A 10273-nucleotide genomic window follows, 5' to 3' on the forward strand; every position below is an offset into this window, starting at 1 on the left:
ATTTTCTACTCTGAATTAATTTGCACTTTCTTAGAAAGTGTGAGGGAAAATGTTGCAACAGGAAATACTTTCGTATCAGCTCCTGCAATAAGAGTAACTTTGCAACTTGCCACTGCATTTTTGCCTTTTTAGGAGTCCCATTAAAAAAACAGTCCAAAACGTTTGGCTTTCAAATTCATGTCATAAAACTATTTCCAGATTTTAAGTAAAAGCCACAGAACATCTATCACAATTTAATATTACACAAGTTTATTCAGAAGCAAGTTTCATTCAGTGGAACTGTGTTTCCAAGCAAGTATACACAAGACTACAAGCTCAATATTCAAAGGCTATGAGGATTCACCAGGTAAATTCATATAAAAGGAAACAATTTTTGAAAAACCCATAATTACTTCCTGGTCTAAGACACATTGCTTGAATGGAATCTTATCCAGGCATTGGATCAGATATCCTAGACATCCTCTAGGACAGGGGTGTCAAACTCAAGGTCCAGGGGCTGGATCCCCATGGGGTGCTTAGATCTGGCCCAAAGGGCCAGCCTAGAAACAACAAAGGACCAGCCCGCGATGCCTCTGCCAGTGAAAATGGAGCTCGCAAGAGCCCAGGCTCCGTTTTCAGCTGTGACGGCCTCCTGCTGCCCTCTGCCGGTGAAAATGGAGCTCGGGAAGGCTGCACGCATCCCTCCAAGCTCTGTTTTCACTGGCAGATGGTGGCAGGAGGCCGTCACAGCTGAAAACGGAGCTCTAGAGCCTGTTTTTGCTGGCAGAGCGCTAGGGCCACCAGATGCCCCTGACACAATTGATGTCAAGCTGGCCATGCCCATCCTGGCCACGCCCACCCTGGTCCCCTAGGTCAAACTCAACCCTGATAAGGCCCTCAATGAAATCAAATTTAACATCCCTGCTATAGGATCACAATCTTCAATTCCTAAGATTCACAGCAATGGCCTTACTGGCTGGGAATTCTGGAAGCTGGAATTTGGGCCACAACTGCAAAAAATACAACAAAGGAAAAAGAAAAAATAAGGATAATATATCACTTTAACAGTTAATTATTATAATTCTATAGAGTTCTTTAAAGCAATATATATATATAAGCTAATCCCAAGTTATACCAAGCTAATCCAAAAAGAACCCCCCACTAAAATCCAAGACAGAGAACAAGAAAACGGCACAGCCCTCCTCCCATATATAAAAGGCACCACAGACAGAATCAGCAAGATCCTCCACAAACACAACATCAAGACAGCATTCTGCACAAACCGAAAAATATCCACCATCCTAAGAAACCCCAAAGACAAAATTGAGTTAGAAAATCAAGGAGTACATGAAATCCCATGCACCACCTGCCCCTCCACATACATTGGACAAACCAACAGAAGAATAAGTGCACGCATTGAAGAACACAAGAACTCAGTCAAAAAAGAGGAACCAACTTCTTCCCTGGTCCAACACTTTAAAGTCACAGGACATGATATTGACTTTAAAAAGACCAGAACTATCGCCAAAACTGAACATTTTAACAACAGAATAATCAGAGAAGCCATTGAGATAGAAAAACGCCCACACAGCATGAACAAACGAGATGATACCTCCCGCCTACCAGCCATTTGGAAACCTGCCCTTATTGACAAACGAGTCCCTAACACGAGGAATGACACCAGACCCACACTCACGAGGTCCACACAGGATGTCACCACTGCACATCCACCCAGAAAGCAGACCCAAACCCACACTGATCATGAAGCACGACCAAGGACCAGAAGCCAGACCGCAGCTGCAACATTAGCCATTTCAAACCCCTCCAATCCATACATGCAGCAGACTGACACCCACTATGAAGATGTAGCACGACCACAAAGTCAAACAACAGCTATGCAGCTCACCAGCTCAAGTCCTTCTGCAACACAGACTAAACTGAGCACAACCAAGCCCCCACCCAAACAGGACACACCCCCAGCCAATCAGAGCACAAAAACCCCATCCAATCAGAGCACAGCCAAGCTCCCACCCAATCAGTTCAAACCCCACTAGCAGTTAAAAGGAAGAAACAGCTGCGATCACACATTGCTCCCAGAAGCACGAAGCTGAAGCCTGAAGATGACGAATGAGACTTCGTCGAAACGTCGCCAAGACACTTTCAATTTTACACGGGAGAAAACCCGAACAACCAAAGACCTACACACATATAGTGATATATATATATATATATATATATATATATATATATATATATATATATATATATATATATATATATATATCACGCATCATTACAAAATCTCCAGAACTGTAAAGCCTACAAAGCTGAAATTTGCCATGTATGTTCCTCTTGGCTTCTAGATGCTCACTTAAGAAGGATTTTTTGAAATGACCATCAGAGCATTACTATTTCCTATATTATTATTAATACACTCTGATGCTAAGGAGTTTTACTCCCTCTCCCCACCTGAAATCAAATATATTCCAAATGCAAAACACAAGCAGAGGATAGGACTTTCAGTTTCAGTTTTACTTTCACAGCAGCAAACAGCTTTACTATAGAACAGTTGACCTAAGCCACGGCTAGGCTCCTTCCCGTCTCCTCCTTGCTCACACAGCAAATACTGTTACACTTTCCAAGCCCTCTGATGCTAAGGAGTTCAACTCCCCCTCCCCACTTGAAAAGAAATCTGTTCCAAATGCAACACACAAGCAGAGGAGAGGAGTTTCAGTTTTACTTTCACAGCAGCAAGCAAGGGATAGGATAGCAGAGGCTTCTATGAGGTAAGCCTGAGGGAGAGAAGGGGGGTAGGATAGGATAGGATAGGATAGGATAGGATAGGATGGGATGGGATGGGATGGGATGGGATGGGATGGGATGGGATGGGATGGGATGGGATGGGATGGGATGGGATGGGATGGGATGGGATGGGATGGGATAGGATAGGGGAGGCTTCTGTGGGCAAGGCTGAGGAAAAGAAGGGGATAAGATGGGAGACTTCTGTGGGGCAAGTCTGAGGGAGAGAAGGGGATAGGATACGACAGGCTTCTGTGGGGCAAGTCTGAGGGAGAGAAGGGGATAGGATAGGGGAGGCTTCTGTGGGGCAAGGCTTTGGGAGAGAAGGGGATAGGATAGGGGAGGCTTCTGTGGGGCAAGGCTGAGGGAGAGAAGGGGAGAGGATAGGGGAGGCTTCTGTGGGGCAAGGCTGAGGGAGAGAAGGGGATAGGATACGACAGGCTTCTGTGGGGCAAGTCTGAGGGAGAGAAGGGGATAGGATACGGGAGGCTTCTGTGGGGCAAGGCTGAGGGAGAGAAGGGGACAGGATAGGACAGGCTTCTTTGGGGCAAGGCTTTGGGAGAGAAGGGGATAGGATAGGGGAGGCTTCTGTGGGGCAAGGCTGAGGGAGAGAAGGGGACAGGATAAGACAGGCTTCTGTGGGGCAAGGCTGAGGGAGAGGAGGGGCGAGAAGAGGCTGATCGTAACTACTCATTAATTTTCAAGCTGTAAGTGTTGATTTATCAAGCCCGATCACATAGTTTTGTAGCGGAGCATGGGTATTCAGCTAGTTATATATATTTGTAGTACATTTATATAACTATCATGTTTTTAACCTACTATATTTTGTATAAATGAGTCCTATATTTCATTATATTTGTTCATATTCAATCCATTGAGTAAAAGCAGCCAAAGATTTATCTTTCCAATGCTGCAGTATCAGTCTTTGGCATAGAATATCCATTTATGTTGTCAGGTTGTAAAATTCTGATTCTAGTTATGCAGTTCAAAAAAATAATATCATCTGAAAATTTTAGCTTTTGTCACACAATTATGTTTAGATAATCCAGTACTTCCTTCAAAAATTTAATAAGTGTAGGACATTGCAAAAACATTTGTTTTTAAAAAGCATTATCCTTATTACATCTTCAGCAAAATGCTGTTTTGAATTTACTTTGTGGGTTTTTGGGGGGCGGGGGAATGCATGTGTTTTCATCTTTGTGGGGCTTTTTTTCCTTTTCTATTTGTCTCTCTTTGAAAAGCAATTAAAAACACATTAAAATCATTATCTTGAATGTCTGTGGGTCTTACTTTGATAAAAGTTGCATTTGTCTTGGCCTCAACTCCCAGTAAATTCATGGATATGCCTGTGCATCTTTCTTGACAATGATATGCATGTAGTTTGCCATTGCTTTCTTGTGGGATTTCCACCCCCCCAACTTTTCAGTCTTCATTTGCAATCTTGATAGTCACCCATCTAAGTACTTTCCAGGCTCAATCTCACTTTGGTAGATCTGGTGTACACAGAGAAGGTAGAAAAAGAGAGGAAACAATGCTGTTATGGAAGAAACTCTCCAGCAGAGAAGGGGAAGGATAAAAAAAGATATTCAGAATAATTCCTCAATTACAAAAGTTATTTTTATGATATTGTATCAGGGCAGTCTAGGGATACATTAGGCAGGAACAATATACTAAGCAGATGCATCCTACATCTAGAATATCAGTAAAACAACATCAATTAAGCAAGATTCCCTATCCTTAAAACCAAACTTTTTGACCTGCCGTTCAGTTATATATTCCTTTAAACAAGGGGCTTAAAAAATAATGCCCTTATATAAAGCAACCCCTTTTTCTTCTGTTGCAAGAAATATCCATCTGGGTTCAGTTCCAAGTGGGGATAAAGACACTGGAAACATGGAGACTGCTTGGAAAGATGGTTTAATGGTGGTCAGGATCACATGGCTTGAGTTCCTCAACAGAAAAGGGATGAAATCATGTGTGCTCCCTGGCTTTATGCTTTTTCTGAGCTTTGAGCTTCCTGGGGCACAGGAAGAGTATCCTGATTGGTTGTCAGACTCCCAGGGGGTGGGGGTCTTAGCTAGCCTTGCTGGCTGATGTAATCTTTCCAGGTGTCATATGTTGAGTTTCTGTTGCTTGGTGGGTCCTATTGTGTTGCAGATGATGGTCCTTGACAAAGGTGGGGAGAATGAGTTTCTGCCTCTGGCCTATTGACAAAGGTGGGGGGAATGAGTGAGCTTGGCTGAGGCCTTAATGGCCCATTGACAAAGATGGGGGGGGGAGGCAGGAAGCTGCAGGGAGCTGCTTTGTCTTTAAAACATGTTTCTCCATTTCTCATCCAGGGAAATATATTCTGCCTTTTTAATATTTTCTAAAATATTTCATTCTTCTAAGAGAGGGGTGGGTGCTAACTTCCTACACTTCTTTCTGACGTCCATGTGTCCATCCCTGATATCTCATTTCCCCCTCTTCACAACCCTAAGTGAAGTATTTCTTCTTTGTCAAAAGTGAATTGAAAAAGTGTTTAGAAAATCAGGGCCCAGATCAAGCTTGTCCACCCCTTCTAATATTTGAATGATTGGAAGGCCCTTCCAATCATTAAATAAAACAGAGTATTGAAAACTGACGTCGAAGTCCCATTGAAGAGTTTCTGCTAGTAATTAGTTATAATCTCTATAATTTTTCTATAATCTCTGAAATCTCTGCAATTCAATCCATTAGTACTAATTCTGCTGCCTACAGCAGCTGAGAACAAGCAATTTCTATTCTGGAAGATCTTGGATATTTCTCTTTATAAACTTTTTTCTTCAGCCTAATTTGCTAGTCTTTCATACACTTAATACAGATCTTCTGACCAATCTGGTCACTCTCTCTGGACATGCTTCAGTTATTTCATGTTCTTAAAACACGTGAAACTTCAATCCGTGCTTGCGCTAAATATTCCTTTAAACCTAGGGGGTCTAAAAAAAAGTAAAACAAGTCAAATAATCCAGGGGTCTCCAACCTTGGTCCCTTTAAGACTTGTGGACTTCAAATCCCAGAGTCCCTCAGCCAGCAAAGCTGGGAGTTGAAGTCCACAAGTCTTAAAGGGACCAAGGTTGGAGACCCCTGAAATAATCTATTATCAGTGTTCTTCGAAGAACTGCTCACTGAGGACCTCTAGTGTCTTAACATGTAAAGGTTTTTTATAAAGTTTATAGATGCTGTTAAGGTGGCTGTTGGTGTAACAGTGATATAGATCTCTGAAAACACATTTTTCTTTATAGAGGCATGTTTGTAAAATGATCAGTAACTGAGACATCAGTGCTCTGCCGGTTGAAACAAAGGCACAGCTAACACAAACTAACGTTTGTTTAAGTCGATCCAAACTAACATGCCTACTGAAAAGCCATAAACTTTCATTCAGAAATAAATCCAAAAGAGTTAGTTGGTCTTACACCAAGAAAAGTGGCCAAAGTTTGCAAATCTAAATTTAGGCTTACATTGTGGCTATTTTGTTTTTCACTTTTCAGTTTTTTGTAAGGAAGGAGAAAAAAACTCCAAATAGTAATAAAGTCTGCCCTGCCCTTAAAATTCTGGTCTAGATGCAAGGCATGTCATATAAAGTTTCTCTGGGAGCATCCCTAATCAAGATTAATTGGTCTGTCTGTCGGTCTGTCTCTCTCTCTATCTGAAACATGTTGGAACTATAGCTGGAATTAGTTATAGTTGTTACACAATAAGCAAACTTATTCTGGATGCAGGAGAATCTCAGATAGCAAATCTAATGCTAATGAGAAAGTACAACTCCAGAGCCTCATTTCTTCCAAATCCATCTTCCATTCTGCAATTTTTGGCTTCAATCTCCTGCTTGAAAATATTACCTTTATTGTTTTTCAGAAGACTATTTTGGCCACAGTCCTCTTGGCTCTATCTATTTTGTTGAAATATATAGAAAGATAGCTAGCTAGCTAGCTAGCTGGTTGGACAGACAGACAAATGGACAGACAATAGAATGTTGGTAGCTGTCATGTCATGACTGAACAATACCATTGTTTTTCTTTAACTGAACACATACTTTGGTCCCTTCCAACTCTGCTATTCTGTTATTACACTGGGAAATCACATCAGCTTAATTTCTATTAAACTGCTATTAAAGATGGAAAATATCTGCCAGAATAAATAAGTGCTAAGCATGCTGTTCAAATTACACAAAAAACAAGACTGATGAACACTACCGGTCTCAGAATGAGAATGGGGCCAAGGTTGGCCCAACTTCTGTTTTGTTGATAAAGTGTATAGTTTAGGTATAGGAATAAACCAGCATCTATTTTCTAACTGATTAGTTGGCACTTATAGAATTCATCCATTTTGGCAAGCAGATATTGGTTGTGTTCACACAACATGCTTAACCTGATTACTGAAGTAGCTTGTATCGGAATTTACCAAATATACTGGCTATAAACTAATAGTTAAAAGTAATGTGAATGCAGCTGCTAAATTTGCAGACCAGAATAAGTATGGTACATGAGTGCAACAGCTGTTCTTAGCAAACAGATGTTGCATTCATGCACCATACTTAAAGATTGCTCTGTATTTGAGCAAAGTTGAAGGGCAGTCTTTTTTCTAAAGAGGTCTTTGATAATGCCTGGTTTAGGATGAAAGACCAGAATCAACTGGGCTTGGAACTTTGTCCATTTGCCCAGAGCTGCTGGAATTTGGGCATCATATTTTCATATTATATTATATTATTATAATTTTTATAATTATATTATTATCATTTTTCATATTATATTATATTATTATATGGTCAGCTAGATGTTCAGATTGGATCTGACATTTTTATTCACCTATCAAGTCCTATCAAGGCTGGGAAAGGCAGATGTGGATGTTTGAGTGGTGTTAGAGATATCATTACAGGATGAAAGCTGTTCCAACTAAAGCTGCCTTTTGGAATTGATTGATAGTGAATTTATGAATGCCGATAATGTTCAAGTAGTATTATTATTGCTACTATTATCTATATGCTACTAAAATTCTCATGTTGGTATCTTTATCTGGGCAAAACATGTTGTTATCTTTATAGGGCAAAACCTTTTGAACCAAGGTATCTCAAATGGGCTAACTTACAGAATGTGTCCAAAATCTGAGACCAATGACTCCTATGGAATTGAAACTTGGCAAATTTTAGAACATTTTATGATATACAGATATTATAAAACATTTTTGTGACATAATACAAAATGTCATAAAACATTTCCTATGGTCAACTCTTAATGCTTGATTGTGCTATACTGTTAAACATAGGCTTTTTCCAAGGCAGATATGTTTCTGAATATCTCCCTAAATTTTTAAGAAACATTCAAGGAGTTAGCTCTGCCCGACTCAAGAGAGCTGACCAACTCTGTAGGCAGGCCTGTCTGCCTGCCTGCCTGTCAGTCATCTTCTAACAGCTCTGGAGACTTTGTAATATAAACATACTAAACATTTAAAACCAAAATTAGCATTCTAAAATCTCTACCAATTCTACAGAACTGTACTGTAGAATGTAAAGACTGACTTTAAATCTTCTTAAACAGAAATAAGGGAGTGCACCTCAAATTCAGATTGGCAATTGGTTCCACAGTGAATTTCCAATGTTATCTAAAGTCTTATTTCCAGAGCTGTCTTATATCTCAGAGCCAGTCCGTCTATAAACATATACAGGTGTAAGGTTCTCATCTTTAAATACCAGTAGTCATTTCTAGGTTTCCATCCGTGGCATCAATCGATATGGGCACTTTTTCCTCCGAGTGCCTGTCCTCTACGATGGGCGATGTATTTCTGCAGCAGAAGGAAGGTCCCTCCCTCAACACCCTTCATACCCTTTACAAGCGGTGAAAGAGGAAACACAGGTACTCCTCGATTTACAACTGTTCGGTTAGTGACTTATGACCGTTTTTCACAGTTACGTTTGCAGCATCCCTGTGATCAAAATTCAGATGCTTGGCAACTGGTTCATATTTATGACGGTCGCAGAGTCCCGAGGTCATGCAACCCCCCTTTCGTAAGCCTCTGACAAGCAGCGTCAATGGGGAAGACGGATTCACTTCACAGCCCGGTTACTGATTCACCAACTGAAGGGCTTCACTTAACAACTGGGGCCTCTGGTGGCTCAGCAGACTAAGTCTGTCTGTTATTAACACAGCTGCTTGCAATTACTGCAAGTTCAAGTCCCACCAGGCCCAAGGTTGACTCAGCCTTCCATCCTTTATAACGTAGGTAAAATGAGGATCCAGAAAAGTTGACTTAGTATATAATATACAAATGGATGAAGACTATTGCTTAACACATTGTAAGCCGCCCTGAATCTTCGGAGAAGGGCGGGATATAAATTCAAAATAATAATAATAATAATAATAATAATAATAATAATAATAATAATAATAATAATAATAATAATAATAATAATAATAATATCGTAAAATGGGGCAAAATTCACTTAACACCAGGGGTGAAATCCAGCAGGTTCTGAAGAACAGGTAGCGGAAATTTTGAGTAGTTTGGAGAACCGGCAAATGCCACCTCTGGCTGGCCCCAGAGTAGGGTGGGAATGGAGATTTTGCAATATCCTTCCCTCAGGAGTGGGGAGGGAATGGGGATTTTGCAATATCCTTCCCTTGCCACGCCCACCAAGCCACGCCCACAGAACCAGTAGTTAAAAAAAATGGATTTCATCACTGCTTAACACATGTCTCACTTAACAGCAGAAATGTTGGGCTCTACTCCGGTCGTGAGTCGAGGACTCCCTGCAAAGAAGAAGAAAGAAGCGGCCATCCCGCAAGAGTTGAGGGCGGTGGCCGCTTCCACCGCTTGCGGCCACTTCGCGAATGTCAAGCCGCCCCTCCCTCGCGCCCTGGAGAAAGACTGCCGCAGTAAGGAGTCGCTAGAGCAGGGGGTCTCCAACCTTGTCAACTTTAAGACTTGTGGACTTCAACTCCCAGAGTACCTCAGCCAGCAAAGCTGGCTGAGGAACTCTGGGAGTTGAAGTCCACAAGTCTTAAAGTTGACAAGGTTGGAGACCCCTGCTCGAGTGGCCGGAGCTGAGCCCAGGGGGCGCGCGCAGTCGGGAACTCTTGAGTGCCCGGGAGCCAAGAAAACAACCCCTCCTTCACGGACAGGATGCTCCGACTCACGTAGCGGCCGCGGAAGTGGGCAGCGCCTCAGGAAGCGGCCGGCTGAAACTGCACGTCCCCAGAAGGGAGCCCGTTACACAAGCGCCGCACGTGTGGTGTATCTCTCGAAGGGGCTCCCGAAGACGTTTTGCGCTGATCCGGGAATCTCGACTTGGAGCGCGGGGAGGGGGGAACGAGTGGGTGGAAGGCCGAGGCGAGGATGTAGCAGGTTTTGTTGCTTTTAAAGCTTTGTTGATACGCAATGAATCCAGCGGCGTCTTTTGCAACAGGGCGGAAGGTTTCTCCAGCTGGACGGGGATGGTGGTCAGTCCAGCGGCGTTTACCCAAACTAGACAGACTGCTTG

General features: G+C 42.1%; 1 long non-coding RNA gene across 1 annotated transcript; it reads right to left on the reverse strand.

The window, feature by feature from the left end:
* Positions 1-257: 257 nt before the first annotated feature.
* On the reverse strand, positions 258-8903 carry LOC131189210 (uncharacterized). Its single transcript, XR_009152945.1, has 3 exons — positions 8486-8903; positions 4069-4271; positions 258-989 (listed from the first exon to the last, which is right to left on the reverse strand). It is a non-coding gene; the product is annotated as an uncharacterized LOC131189210 (long non-coding RNA).
* Positions 8904-10273: the final 1370 nt, after the last annotated feature.

This window comes from Ahaetulla prasina, chromosome 1 (assembly GCF_028640845.1).
Source record: "Ahaetulla prasina isolate Xishuangbanna chromosome 1, ASM2864084v1, whole genome shotgun sequence".
NCBI classification, from domain to species: Eukaryota; Metazoa; Chordata; class Lepidosauria; order Squamata; family Colubridae; genus Ahaetulla; species Ahaetulla prasina.